The sequence below is a fragment of the Halichoerus grypus genome, chromosome X (assembly GCF_964656455.1).
Source record: "Halichoerus grypus chromosome X, mHalGry1.hap1.1, whole genome shotgun sequence".
Lineage (NCBI taxonomy): Eukaryota > Metazoa > Chordata > Mammalia > Carnivora > Phocidae > Halichoerus > Halichoerus grypus.
The window spans coordinates 114,741,769-114,757,742 of NC_135727.1; the positions used below are offsets into that span (position 1 = coordinate 114,741,769).

General features: G+C 38.4%; 1 protein-coding gene across 5 annotated transcripts in view; it reads right to left on the reverse strand.

Annotated features, from left to right (window-relative positions):
* Window positions 1-15,974, reverse strand: part of CNKSR2 (connector enhancer of kinase suppressor of Ras 2) — a 267,319-nt gene that overhangs the window by 66,765 nt on the left and 184,580 nt on the right. The gene's annotated exons all lie outside the window — the stretch shown is intronic.

Consider the following 15,974-nt stretch of genomic DNA (forward strand, 5'->3'; position numbering starts at 1 on the left):
TCTCGAATAATAGCTTAGCTGGGCATAGAATACTGAGTTGAAAATCATTTTCCCTCAGCAATTTGAATATATTACTTTATTTTCTTTTGGCATTTATTGCTACTCTGAAGACATCTGTGGCTACTCTGTCATTTGTCACAAGTTGTCTTTAGTCTCTCAGTAGCTTTTAAAATATTTTTCTCTTTATCCCTGATATTCTGCAATTGTATAAATTATAATTTCTTTTAAATAATCCTATTTCGCATTCATTGTGTTGTCCTTGAAGGTATCATTGCTTTAATTCTGAACATTCTCAGGCATTATGTTTTCAAATGGTCTTTAGCAGTCTCTCTTTTTCCCTCTAGACATATGTTAACACCTCTCAATTTATCAACCATATATTTTTCATATTTTTTATAATTTCATATTTCTGCAACATTTTTTAGGTAAATTCATTCTGATGTCTTCTAATTTCCTAATTCTCTCTCTTATTGCATCCAGTTTTAGGTTTATCCTATTTGTAGAGTGTTTATTTCACTGACTATATTTTACATATCCAGGATGTTTAGTTGGTATTGGCTCTTTTGACTATCCACTGTTCTTAATCATCCTGTTGTTATTCCAAAATTCATTTTAAGTGCTTTTGTGGATTTTCCATAATTTGTATTTACTAAGGAAAGAATCACCCAAGTACAAGTCAGAGCTCTGGTCAGTGGCTGTTTTTTATTCAACCTCCTTACTCGTGGGCGAGGAAGCTCTGCTTGCTCTCCCAGTTGGTTTCACTCAGTGAAGTCAATCCTCAGTTTCCTGACATGGCTGCAGGTCATTTGTTCCCTGATACCCATTATAACGGACTCCCAGCCATCTTTATCTCTTTCTGGACTCAGAGCCGACCAGCTATGTGGTTTTAGTTCCCATTTAACACTGAGCAATTTTGTTCTTTTTTTCTGGTCCTTGGAGACTAGATCTTGCTTTTGACCCTGATCATTACCTTTTATGTGTTTGGAGTAGGGTGAGTGTGTGAGTGTCTGTGTATGTGTGTGTGAGTGTGTATGTGTATTTAAAGCATAAGCTCGTAATGCTTATTGACCACCAAAAATAGATTCCCTTTGTAAGCATTTGTGAAGATTAACTGCCTTGAAAATGTATTTTTACCTTATTTCCTAAATTATCATTTAATAAAATCTTTTTTTTTAAAGATTTATTTAATTATACAGAGAGAGAGAGTGAGCACGAGCAGGGGGAAGGGCAGAGGGAGAGGGAGAGAAATCCTCAAGCAGACTCCCTGCTGAGTGAGGAGCATGACGTGGGGCTCGATCCCAGGACCCTGCAATCATGACCTGAGCTGAAACCAAGATGCTTAACCGACTGAGCCACCCAGGCGCCCCTCAGTGAAATCTTTTTAATGCCCTCACTAATACTTTCTGTTTACTGTAGTGAACAGCTGGGCGAAAGTTCAAAGAACTTTCGCCCAGCTGAAAATCTACAAACTCTGATCTTTGGTAATGTATGACTTCATATCGTTAGCTAGGACTTCTTGACTGAGCTGCAGGTTTCCTAACTCAATAGATTTTATGTGTACAAAACTGAGCTTATGATATCCACCACCCATCAACCAATCTGCTCCTCTCCTGTCTTCTGTCCCTTAGTAAATAGCAATTCCTTTCCCCCCACCCCCAGAGGAGTTCCCATCCAGAATCTTGAAGTCAACCTTAACTCCTTTCTTACATCCCACAGCCAGTCCACCAGCAAGCTGTATCAGCTCTGTCTTAAATATATGTTTACAATATGACTTTTTCTTACTACCTCTACTAGTAGCACCCTGGTCTGAGCTACCATCATCCCTTACCTGGATTACTGAAGTATTTCCTCACTGTCCTCCGTGCCTCTGCTCTTACATTATTTTTAAGAGAAGAGCCAGAGTGATCTCGTTACAATATGATTTGAATCACGTCATTCCTCTACACAAAACTTTCAACTGGCTTCTCATCCCACTTTGAATGTGAATGCCGAAATCCTTGCAATGGCCTTGAAGGCCCTGTATGGCCTGGACGCTTTGCCTCCTGCCCCTACCCTTGCTAACTTTGCTCCAGCTACCCTTGTTGTAGCTACAGCACGCAAAGGCCCCTCTTAGGGCTTTTACTCTTGCTGTTCCCTTTGTCTGAGTTGTTCTTTGCTCAGATGTTGTTGTGGGTTACTCCCTTAACTTCTTCAGATCATAACTCAAATGCTTCCTTTTTAGTAAATTCTTCCCAGGCTTCCCTATCTAAAATTATTATTCTCATTGCCCTCAATACTTCCTGTTTCCCTTCCCTGCTTCATTTCTCTCCTTAGCACTCAGCATTACTAAAAGTACTTATATTTCTTGTTTATTACCCAGCTTTCCCTCTGAATATAAATGGCATGAAAGAGGAATTCTGTCTATTTTATGCACTGTTTCATCTTCTGCCTAGAACAAGGCCTAGTACAGAGGAAGTGCTCAATAAATACTGGTTGAGTGAATGGAAGTTGAGCAAACCATCAGCAAAGAGCATAGGATGTAGTCTTAATCAGATGACTGTTTTAACCTGAAGAAGTCTTTCAACAGGGGAAATAAACAAGCCAGGTATCTTTTCTCCAGTAAGCCACGCATAGGTCTGTTCTTTTGTAGGTCGTTTCTTTTGGTAGATAAGAAATATTTCTTTTTATCCACTCTCCTTTAGCATTACTTGCACTGAGACAATCTTAGTGCACTTAATAGTTTAAATTTGAATTCAAGACGTGGCTGGCAAAAGGACATTAAATCTGTGTCAAAAGATATATATGCAAATAATTGTATGATGAATTATGAATGGGTGTGTTGAAATCATAATTCTACCCATAAAAATAGAATGTGCTAAAATAAAAGGCCATTATGAAAGTATTGTTGATCCTCTACTTAACCATGGCGATGCATGCAATAGTATTCTGTTTGGCTATAAAAGATCCCCTTTTCAGACATTTGCCTGAAAAGACCATTTATCTTTCATTTTGTCCACAGATGTTCTGTTCAAACTCCATTCCCCCCACTTTTGGATGAGGAAGTGTGGGGGAGGGTAATTTGGGTCATTCTTATACTGAAACTTTCAGAAGCACTTATTTTAATTGTGGAAGAAAATGACAGTTTCTGTGTTACATTTTGAAAGCTCAGCTACTATTAAATTCTTCTCAAGTTGCAAATTGCCACACTTATGGAAAAATTTGCAATCAAAATACTCTCTTGTTGCAATATAGCAACTTCCTCTTACTGTAATTTTCTGCAAAGTCCCAACATTTCTGCACTGACTAGTCAAACCAATAGCTTATTTTCTTATACATAAGAAAAGAAGGTGCTTTGCAATTAGAAATACTTGGGATAAATGATAGCTACTTTCACATATTTAATTTTTAAATAAATAAATGTCTTTGAGATTTAAATATTTCACAAAGAAAAGGATTTTGCCTTTCTCATTATTGCCCGCTGGCAGAAAAAAAGGTCTAAATATGAGGAAGTGGGGTAAGATGCTAATGGGACTAAATATTAAATCAAGATCTCTTCCACTTACAAGAGATAAGCGCACAAGAATTGAACAAGTGTGCTGTTTGTGGTAGCCTTGTACATTCTGCTGCATGAGAGAGCAACTGTGAAGTGAGTGGGATGGGAATGAGACACTGCATGAACATGGGATCTCTGAGTATAGTGGGGTGAGTTTGCTCTGGATTCCGTCAATAAGGTTAACCTGACTTTATACTGACTGAAAATGCTTCCGCAGGCACTCAAAAATAAGTGTGCTTTTAAAAATAATAAGCATGCTAATAAATTAGCAATCAAAGAATAAAAAGGCAGTAATTGGGGCATGGAATTCAGAGGTCAAACTCATTAGGTTGGGCAGAATCAATGTTTCATCAAAAGAATATCATACGTATCAGATTCTAAAGGAAGGAAGTGATTGAATCTTATGCAGTATCCCATAAGGTGCTTCCTCTTTTCCTATGGGGTGGTAAGGTAGGAAGGAGAGTGATTAGCGGTGAGTAGTTGAGAAGGGTAACTAGAATTACCACCCTTGGGGGGCGCCTGGGTGGGTGGCTCGTGAAGCATCTGCCTTCAGCTCAGGTCATGATCCTAGGGTCCTGGGATGGAGCCCCGCATCAGGCACCCTGCTCAGCGGGGAGTCTGCTTGTCCCCTCTGCCCCTCCCCTGCTAGTGCTCTGTCTCCCTCCCTCTCTCTCAAATAAATCAATGAAATCTTAAAAAAAAAAAAAAAAGAATCCCCACCCTTGTGAAACAGGAACTGTCATTCTTGGGTCATAATAATGATCATTTACAGAGGGCTTCTGTGTCAGGCCTAGTATTAGGGAATTTACATCAGTTATTGACCTTAACCCTTACAATAAACCTCTAAAGTAGTTATCATTAACCCCATTTTAAAGAAGAGAAAATGGAGACACAGAATGTATAAATAGCTTGCTCAGGACCACACAGATATTGGCAGAGTTAAAATTCAATCCCAGGTCTGTCAATCGCAAAACCTGTTCTCTTAATCACTCTGTGCAATACTGCCTCCCAAGTAAGTATTCTGTAGTCATAGTAACAATGTGAGAGTAAAGAAAAACTGCTTGTGACACGAAGATTTCCACTTATGAAAACCTCTCATGACATGTGATATAAGTACATTGCTATGTGGAAAGAAAGGATTCTATAAAACAGAAAGATACTAAGGGTAACACTTTATTATTAATGGAGATAATTCAAACTGGAAACATTTTATCAATTTTTAATTTTCATGCTTTTGTCAATTTTATTTTAATTAGCAAGTTATATTGCTCTGTGGATTAAAATAAAGATTTGTGGGGCGCCGGGGTGGCTCAGTCGTTAAGCGTCTGCCTTCAGCTCAGGTCATGATCCCAGGGTCCTGGGATCGAGCCCCGCATCGGGCTCCCTGCTCGGCGGGAAGCCTGCTTCTCCCTCTCCCACTCCCCCTGCTTGTGTTCCTGCTCTCTCTGTGTCTCTCTCTGTCAAATAAATAAAATCTTTAAAAAAAAAATAAAGATTTGCAAGGTTTTTCTTTTTTGGGGGGGGTGACCATTAATCATATCTTCATGAGAGGAGCTCTCATGTTAACATTTTAATTTTGCAAATTAGATAGAAACTAAGGTACAGAAAGGTAATAAGACTCAACCAAGTTAGACAAGGATGAGACTGCAATCACATTTTATTCAAACCTATTAACAGTGTTAATTGAACTCAGTGCAATTAAAAAACCCTATGTCAATACTGATGAAGGAATCAGTGATCCAAATAAGGCAAGCCTGCATCTCCACTAATTCTTTACACAGGAGAAATCTCTTGGAGCTGATTCATTGTGTTATGCAATTTTTCACCTGATACACTGCTGATTATTATGCAATGCCTTAAAATTACTTGGTTCACTTTTTCAAGCTATGGTTTCCAACTACTGCATTAGTTTCTCTGAAGGCAGAAGCCATCTGCTTTAGCTCAGCAGGCTATACTCAGGCCGTACCACAGGACCTGACATAGAATTATCTGTTGAAAGCAGGAATCAAACAGTTCCTGACCACCTATGTGTGCAGGACACTGAGGCTATGTGTTACGGCAACTCGTATGCAATCTGTCAGCACATCCTGTCCACTCTCCCTGCAAAACATATCCACAGTCCAACCCCTCCTGACCACTTCCACGTTAGAGCCCAGGGCTAAGCCACTATCATCTCTCACTGGAATCGACCAGATCCTATCTTGTCTCTCTGCTTCCACACTTACCTCAGCCCCTTCAGTTTATTCTCAACACACCGGCTGGAGTGACACACTTCGAATGCCCACGCTTCAGCAAGAATGGAATGCTTGATACCACTGCAGGAATACTGGGGTGGGAATCAGGAGACCTGCCTTCTAGTTCTTCATATTCTAGTCCATATTCCAGCTCTATGATTGCAGTCAAGTCACTGAACTACTCTTGACCTCTATTTCTTCATCTGCAACATCAGGGATATGGACCAGATGCTCTGAGAATATCTCACAGATCACTAATTGTACATGATTCTGACTTAAAAATAAGGGAAAAATGGCTAGTCACCAAGGTACATCCAATTATTGATGTTTTAAGAATTATATATACCCACAATCAGTGTCAGTCTTAACACTTAATGCTAGATTATTCATTGAAAGGTACTTAAGTTTACGCTTAAGCTCTACCAGGTATGGAAATAACTTATCGCCAGCCACATTAAATACAGCTATTTTTGGGTGCTTGACTAATGTGTACGATTAACATAGATTTTGCACGAGACAGAGACAGAAAGTCTAAACACGTGAAAAGCAGAACTAGGGCAGTCCCTGCTTCTGACACTTCTATTTGACAAACTGTCGACGTCTGGGTGTCAGAGAAATCAGGGTAGTCTTGCCCATCTTTTCTGACAGAGAAATGTTTACGACGAGGAAAAACAGGGAACCAGATTTTCCTTCTGAAGACTACTCAGTGACAAGGGAATAAATTATATGTAAAAGAAAATAGAGAAATAAATAATATAAAAATAATCACCTCTATGAAGAACGCACAAAACCTAAGAATCTCAAATGAGGCCACAGTATATGGCATGATAATGCTGTCAGCAATGACATGACTGAATCATAATTATTGAAAATTTTTCCTGGCTATTGACTTACTGGCTTTACTTAGAAGAATATGAAAACTAACAGCTTTTTCTGGATACCTTTATATTTAGGTTTGTTGCTCTCATATATTGTACAGATTTTCTCATCATGAAATTCTTGCCATGTCAGTATAATTCATTCCAAGAATGCTAGCTTTTATCTAAATACCTTTATGGCTAAGAGTATGTTTATATCAAGCTTTTATTCTGAGATTTTTGCTTTTAGAGAGCAGGCAAACTCTCTAAGACGACCACTTCAAATGTTTCTACATCTGCTAGTTTTGCTGCAGTTTTCTTGATCCGGAGATTTTTTTTTTTTCTTATCAGAAAATCTTTCAAAGGGAATACTGGATAAAATAAAAGTTAAATTTAGAAAGTTTTAAAAGTCACTTTATATGCAATTCACTTTATAATAAAATAATTGAGAAAGATAAATCATACTCTTCCTTCTCTTCCATTCTGAACCATCTAGTGGGACATGATTTTGAGACTAAGAAAGCAAAACTGTTTTTATCTAACAGAAGGGAAAAAAGGACTTGATGGGAAGGTTTTTTTTTTTTTAAATTCTGTGTTTGCAGCAGGAATCAAATCATCATTATGCTATCAATTTAGATGGCATTTTCCCGAGTCCTCTCTGCAGTGCTATGCTCATCTTGTAAATGAGAAAACTGAGTAAGAGAAAGAAAGCAATTTATGCAAGCTCAGATATGAAAAATTAGATTTCTACAGGGCCTGATGTGTGCTGCCACTTCCCCGGTACTGGTTGCCTTAAATGCACCTAGATGAGGTCGGGCTTCTTCTCAACCTGCTGGTGTGGACATCTTGGGAGTACGGTTGGAGGCAAGATACTAAGAATACTGGCGCACTACCATAGTGCCAGACACTGTAGCAGATACTCCACATACACTGTTATCACAGGGAGTCAAAGCTCTTACCCATTTATAAAAACATGTATGGGGGGGCACAAAGGAGTAGAAAACACAGTAGCCTTAGAAATATTTTTATGGCAAACAAAGAAGTGGATTTCACATGGCTGTTCCTCATGGCAGTCGTCTGATAAAAAATGAGGACGTGATGCTAAAACGCAACTACGTGAAGGAGTTTCAGCAACTGGCTCAGGTAACATGGTCGAGGTACTCCTCCTCAGAGTACGCAAAGGAATTCTTTGAGGAATTGGGGAATACACTGTATTAAGTAGAAACCTCTTTAGGTAAATTAGATGTGTTATCTTAATTATTGCTTCTATTAGTCAGTCTCTTGATTGAAGATAGATAAATGACAATTTGAAGTTATATTTTCCAATATATGCTTTGGAAAATTAAGTCAGTGGGCTGTAGGGAAGATACCTTCATAGAGGTGGGCTGTACCTTGAGTCCACTCCAGATTTATAATTTAGAATTTTTCACATGACCGCTGATTCTCGTGCAGACTGTCACTAGAGAATTTGCAAAGCAGATTTTACATGGTAGGCACCTACAGTGGCCACAGAAAAGGACACCTCAATGTGGTGGCTTCCTCCTGTGTCAATTTGGCAAAGCGGGAACTACGTGTCTCAGAATTCCCTTCTCTGTATGGGTCTAGCTAGGGCCACAAATCAATTTGCATGAATTTTGGAGAACACAAGGGAAGCGGCAGCCTGATGCCCTGAAGGCTGGCACAGGATGTCACCCACTGCTGCAACTCACCCACATTGTCACTGTTCTGCTGCTTGTTGGTATGGCTCGGCAGCTGGGCCCACAACCTCAGCTCTCCCAAGTCCCGGACCAGGAGCCTGTGAATCTCCACGGCGGAAGGCACCAACCAGCTTTGTCGCTGACGTTGGTGGCAGGGTTCCAGTTTGTGCTCCTGGGTTCTAGTTTATCTTGCTCTCCCTGGCTTCACATCCAGATTTTCTTCACGACCACTGACTCTGCTGAGGCATCTTAACCAGCTCCTTAGCTGAGTAGGATCTAGTCCTTTCTTCCATGTTACTTAGTGCTTCTTCTTCCCTGATTGAACCCTAACTGATACACTCGTTAATGCCCAAAGAGGACGTATGTTTTAGTCCTAGAAAGCTTTCTGATTTGCTCATCAGGAAGTAAATTCCCCTCCATGTAGATGAATTAATTTCTTTTCTATATGGCATTAAGAATAGTTACTATGTGCCCAGCACAGTGGAAAAAAACTTCATATACAATGTATGATTTAATAGTGAAACAGCCAGGTTAGGTAAGTATTATCCTCTTTTTACTGATGAGAAACTGAGGTTCATAAATGTGTTTAGGTTTATACAGCTGACTTCAAGCTCATGTTCTAGAAGTACAGCATTATTCTTGGCCATCTGAATCTTAGAAAAGGCAATCCTCTTCTTTAATGTTGAGCCCTCTTACTCGGAGGTGGTTAGATACAAGAACCACTATCTCAAGGCCACTCCAAATTTATGACAATAAAATAAAGTATGAGAAGATAACTTAATCTCCTATTTCTTATAGCAGGAAAGTTTGCATCCAGTTAATTTAAAATTATTTGCACATTAAGAAAAGGAACTGAAACACTGATCTATTTCTCAACATTCCAGATGGTTTTGGGTTCAGGTCTATTAGGATCTTGTTCTTGGCCTAGCCTGATATTTGCAGAGATGTTAAAAAACAGATTTAGCAATATCATTTAGAACTGAGACTCTAGGTTGAGTTTGTGTACTTTGGCCCACTTCCAGTTGCTGTCTGAGCCAAAAGCCAATGAAGGGTCCATGGAGGCTGCAAACAATTTAACACTGTTCTAGGAAAAGTTTTCTTCAAGAAACTAGAATGTAACGGTAGTCATTAACTGTGCCCTAAACTTCATTCTCATATAAGATATGGGCCAAGAGACGCAGACATAGAGTTTGTTAAGAGGAATCTTTGTATGACATTTGGGTATACAGCAAACCATTAGGCTTGTATTGTGGAATCAGGGGGTGCTAAAACTGTCAAGGGGGTAATATATTTAGGAGTTGGGTGAAGAAAATAATGTGATATAGATTATAATTCTTCAGTCAGAAGAGGCTTTAAAGAGTTCTAGGGGTAAAATAGTTTTAACTGGAGTTTTATCATTAAACTTGAGATGCTTGATTAAATGAATTATGAATAAATCGATTAAAAGACGATTATGGGAGCAAAAAAGGCCTACTGCCAACAAAATTTGAGGATATTTTTATGAATAAAGCTGGAAGACATAGGTCTACAACATGAGAGAATGGGGCTTCTTTGACTTCTCTGATCAAGGCAGGTACGTCCCCAAATATTGACCTTAACAACCAAGTCAAAGACCTCTCATCACAATTTAGGTTTCATTTTATTTTTTCAAAGGCAACGAGGAATTTGTAATAAGATTTAAACTTAATAAATTTCAACTTAATAAATTCCTAATTCAATTCTTTTGAGTCCTGCTTTGCATGATGCCTTTCTAATGAAGCCAGATTTTGTGTTTTGCTTCCTGGCAGCCATTATCTAACCAGGAACTAGCAGAATGAAACCCACATTTGTTCACACATGCAACTGAAAAGACTGGCTTCAGTCTAAAGCAGGGCTTCTTAACAGTTTTTGATTGTGGCCCCCTAAGATACACTAACAGATCCCATGGTCCATTGGTCCCCATTTTATGACTATGTAAGTACTGTTGGGTATGGATGATTCATAGTATCATTTTTAGAAAATTGTGAGTAATATGAATCACAAAATGCTACACGGTAAAAGCAAGCAAACTAAAACAAACGAAAACCAAAAGTGATGAAGTCTAACGATAGTTTATAATGAAAAAGAAACAGCATCTGAAAACTACAGATAACTTAAAACAAATCCAAATGACATATCATTATAGCATTCCTCCCGAAAATGGTGGGAACCCAAACCATCTACACTTGTGTTTGTGCAGTAAGAGCGTGACTGCACCATCAGTTGCATGGATATGAGACTTTTTGGAGAAACAGTGAACTAGAATATTCGGTAAATTCTATTAATGCATTATTTTATAATTATTCAATTTATAACCTTTTAAAATCAAGTAGTAGGTTATTAGTAAGCAATATCTAGTCACAGGTAAAAATGAAAGTCTATGTACTTATGTGTTATTTGCCCACAAGAATCAAAGAAAGGAACTCCATTTCTGCATCAAGTCTCAGCCACTAGGAGCCCTCTGCCAAGGACAGCCTATACGTGGAGAATCACTGCTCTAGTAAAATGGCCCAATAAAAAATGCTTTTCACGGTATGCAGGGCTTTACTGAATTTGACATTAACACTCTAGAAATAATCAAGTCATCCATAGGAATCAGAGAGTACATACAAATACAATACAATAATGTTCACAGTGGATATCTAACATGTCTGCATGCACCCTGGTGAAGAGAAACATCAGGTCACACTGTACTACGGCTGCTCTCCAGGTGGGTAAAGTCAAAATGCAGAGGAAGTGGTTGTTATAAACAACTGTCAGGTCAGAGATGGCTTTTTAGCCACTAAAATTTAGTTTTATTTTAGTTTCATTGATCCTGAAACAATGCAGCCAAGTCCAGTTGCAATTAGACAAACCAACGTTTATGACTACAGATAAATTTAATTATAAATGTTTATATCCTGACAATACAGCATACTTCGCTTCATTGTGATAATAATAGCTCTGTCTTCTCTAATAGATGGTAAAATACTTATGGGTAGAAATGGCTTTTTTCATCTACAAACGTGAAATTTGGAGCCAGACTGCTTGAACTCACATTTCAAGTTTGCTATTTTCCGGCTGTGTGACCACAAGTAAGGTAAACTCTGTGTTTCAGTTCTGTAAAATAGATATAATAATAGTAGCAACCTCACAAGGTCAATTTGAAGATTCAATAAGATAATGTATATAACTTCTTAGCATAGGAACTTAGTAAAGCAATCAATAAATGTCAGCTACTATTAGTAGTAGCACTTGCAATATTATTATTACTTAATATATATTCCACAGCACTTAGATTTGGATTTACAGATGGTTGACACTACTAGAACTGCTATAGAGTTTCTGTTAAATTATGTTATTTTTTTTTTTTGAGGGGCAACATAGTATGCTAAGAGGCAGACTGTTAATGTTCAAATCCCAGCTCTACCACTTACTATTTATTTAATCCATGTGCCTCAGCTTCCTAATCTATAAAATGGGGATAACACCAGCACCTTCTTCATAGGGCTGTTATGAGGATGAAATGAGTTAAGATTTGTAAATTACTTAAAAGAGTGTCTGTTTCATAATGTTCATCTACTTGTAAAGTTAAAAAAATGTCTCTTAACGGCTCCCCACCTCCTTCTTCCAGGAGTTTCACCAAAAATACCTTCACAAGTTGATGAGGATGGCTAAAAGTATTTATCAGGAGTAAAACAACAACTGAATGTTTGCCATTATATCCTAAATAACTAAGACAAACCACATAAGTGTTGGAATGTTATGAAAAGATTATCCAGATTTTTGAACACCTACTCTAAATCTGTTTTAAATAAGCCATCTAAAATCACATTAATCAGTTTATGAAAGTACACCTGCATGTTGCCTGGATCCATAACCAAATTTTACTTGTTTTGGCATCTCAGCTTGTAGATTTAAAATAAGTTATTATTTTGTTTATGGATTTAGTTTAGCAGCTTTAATGTGAGAGCAAGTTGTCATATGTATATCTTATTAAGGAAAAAAAAAAAGACCTGAATCTAGTCATTCTTTATCTAAAGTCTTTATCTAAAAGCTTTTATCACTACATTTCAATTTCTGTCTCCCTCCCTCTCCCTCCACCCTCTCTCTTTCTCTCTCGCCCTTACACACTGCTGCCTGCCTTTTCTTCCTATGCTCTCAAGGTCAGATGAGGGCTTTGACAGCTAACAACTCCTGCATTTTCAGACAGAGAATCAGTGAGTAGGTAATATAAAGTTACACTCTTTTGAAAAATACCCTAACATACTTGGCTGACAGGTATATTGTGACCTCCCTAATGAGATGGCAGTGATACGGAGAAAGCAAGTACGAGCGGGAACTGAAACTGAGCCGGAGTAGAGGAGGTGGGGTGGGGACTGAGGGGGAACTAATCCTCTTGCCCTAGTGGCACCCGTGAAGCAGGGAAGTCCTGTAAATCACTCTGATTAAAGGGGCAAACTGGGACCTGCTTTGATTGGAAGCCCAACATGGTAAGTGTAAGTTACCAGGTGCTTCCAATACTCTTTTAAATGGGTGGGTAGCCAGAGGGAGGTTGCACATGGTGTGTCTTCTGTAGCAGAAACCAAGACAGATGCTCCTTGGCAGAGGTGCCAGTAAGGGCAGGGTTCCAGGTGTTGGAGTGAAATGGAATGTTAATCGATAAACCAAGGAAGAATTTAGTAATATGGACTAGGTAAACATGACTAGATATTCAGAGTCCGAAGGCTTTCCCCAGGCACATGGGACACTGAGACTATGGTAATAAGTTTAATAAGTTCCTGGCAATTTCCACTACAATTACACTCCCCCTGAAGGCCTGTTTGTGCTGGGCAGGACCTGACGTAGCTGTTTGCATGCTGAGGACATCAACTGAGAGAGATCCTGAGAAGGACAGTGAAGTTCCTGTCACATTCACTCACTCACTCATTTATTTGTCTCATGTTTACTGAGCATTTGTAAGATACTATGCTTATATTAGGTGTTGAAATATAGTGCTGAACAAAATGGAAAAACTTTCCTTTCTTGTCATGAACATGGACATGCCCTCCCTGCTATGTACAAGGGAGAAAGACACTAAGCAGATAATCACATAAATAAGTATATAATTGCAAATCATAAAAAAGGTTTTGAAGAAAATATAGAGGGTGCTAAGAGACTTTAATAGGAGAAGCTTTTTTAGTTTAGAGGGTAGTGATTAGACAAAGCCCTTCTGTAATTTCAGGTTTAGATGGGAGTCACTGGGGGGGGGAGGGGGAAGGGGTAAAAGCAGTTTCAGTACAAGGCAGAGCATGTCAACAAAGGAAAGAGATGGCAAAGACTAGTGGATGATCAGGGTAGTCAGAACATAGTGAGTGAGTTCCTTTTAAACAATTTAAGGAAAAATATGCATACTGGAATAACAAATATATGGAATTAATAAAAAACTGTATTTTATAATACCATAAACTTCTCAATTTTCTTTATTAATATATATACATTTCTGCTATAATTGCTAAGAGGAATGAGTCAAATAGTGAAATCAAACTGTATGTGCCTTGCTTTGTGTATTTTTATTGGGCTGCTTTCCAAAATAGACCAATGGGGATTATAATCTAGGTCTGTTTATGGGGAACCTCCCTTCCCCTCCCCTGCCACATACACAATACAGTTTTTTTGTAAATTGTTTAAAGGGTATTTAATGTTGATATACTTCTGCTATTAAATTCAACTAAATTTTGTCTAAATGTGAACTAAGATAGGGAGCTAGTATATCACAGGAGAAATAGCAGCCTATGAAACTCAGGTCTCAATCTTCAGAGTCTTCTTCCACTTAAAAATGGCTGTGTTATCCAAAGGAATAACTGGTAAGAATGATTAGTGGTTCATCATGAAGGTGATTAAATATTGATATTGATCTTGTGTTTTGGGACAATTTAATGTAAGGAAAAATCCTTTAATTTTTAAATAGGTGTGCATAAACAGATTAAAAAACCACAAATTCCTACGAAGTATAAGAAACAATCATATAAGCATACGCTGTTTTGCCTTCAAGGTCCAGACAATTTTAACTACAATACTCCATAGTCTCAGCAATAGATTATGCCAAAGAGCTACTTGTGCTTTATAACAGCAGCAGATCTGTATGTTTTTCTGGAGTTAATAAAAAATAGTAACACAGAGCAAAAGAGAAATCTGGGTACAAGTCAATCCAGATACTGAAAATGTTATTAAAATCAACATATGAAGGCACATGTTTCTTAAAGTCAAGCTTTTTCAAAACTCATGCAGTCATTAAAGCATAGGTAGGAATGCCTACCATGCATAGAGAAGCAGGGTAGAGTGTGCAAAGACCACTCAAAGTGGGTGATCTGGGTTCTAGTCCTTACTCGCACACTTTTTTGCAACACAGTTCTGGGTAAATCACTTAACCTTTCTGAGTTTGAGTTTTGTCATTTGCCAATGTGGTTGTTGTGAAGTTTGAAAGACAACAAATGTGGTCAAGCTCCCTTGATAACCATGAAGGTACTAAATAAGCACAAGGCTTATAAGGTCCTCAAGGGAACTTAGAGCCTAGTGAAAACCCCCTACTGTTTTCTCTTCTTGAGCATTGGCTATAGGCATTTGAACATTGGTTAGGCATGCACTTTGGGGCTAACAACTATTTAGCTTCTTTTAAATCAGAGAATAGAGTTAGAAAGTGTCAAGCCTTCTACTCTGGGATTAGTGGGTCAGTATTACATGGGAGGACTCTCCCCCACCCCAACAATGAACAATATTCCTTACTGTATGCTGTTCCTCTGTCAAAAGTTAGTTGGGATAGATATCACCTATCTGGGAAATACCTTCTTACAGACTCAGGTCACATAATAAAAGTAGGAGGCAAAAGTGAACTGATTTCTTTCTTAGAATAATCTTCTAGAAGTGAAGTTACTAGACTTGGTTCTTGATACATAAAACTAAATAATGCCCTTCAGAAAAGTGGTAACAATTTATACTCCTCTATAATACTCAATCCTCAGGATATTCCTCATTACCAGTTTGATTCACCATTTACTATCTTCCATAAATTAATAACTCAAAATCCACAAGATTCATCTATTTTCCTTCCTCATACAGTCTACCGCTGTCCAGATGTGCTTGACAGGATGGCAAAGGCTGAGTGTTTAAATGTGCCTTCAATGGCTTACTTCTCCTCTTAGGATAAATCCAAACTCTTTTAATAGTTTACATGCTCTGGGGGAAGTGGCCTCTTCTTCCTTTTGCAGCCTCATTTCCCACTACCAACCTCCCTCTCGAACTGACCAGCTGTCTCTTATGTTTAGGTCTTTGTTTGGACAACATTACTTATGACTGGAGCACCAGATTCTAGAGGGAGCTCAGTATTCAGACAGAATTTCTGACTACCGACAGCAAAAGTGGCCCCCTTCATACAGCTAAGAGTACTGATTTCAGACTGACTACAAATAACTGTGGCAAATATAATCATTTGATTTGTCAGTCATTTAGGGGAGCAACTTTTGACATGGGCACTATCTCTTAGAGAGGAAGAGGCTTGGGGAGGGTAGAGAATGAGCACCTAGAAGTGCTTATTGCTCTCCTACTTCCACCCAAATAAATGAAAATATTTTTCTACACTCTAGTTTTATGAGAGAGCTTTGGAATAACTAAGCAGATG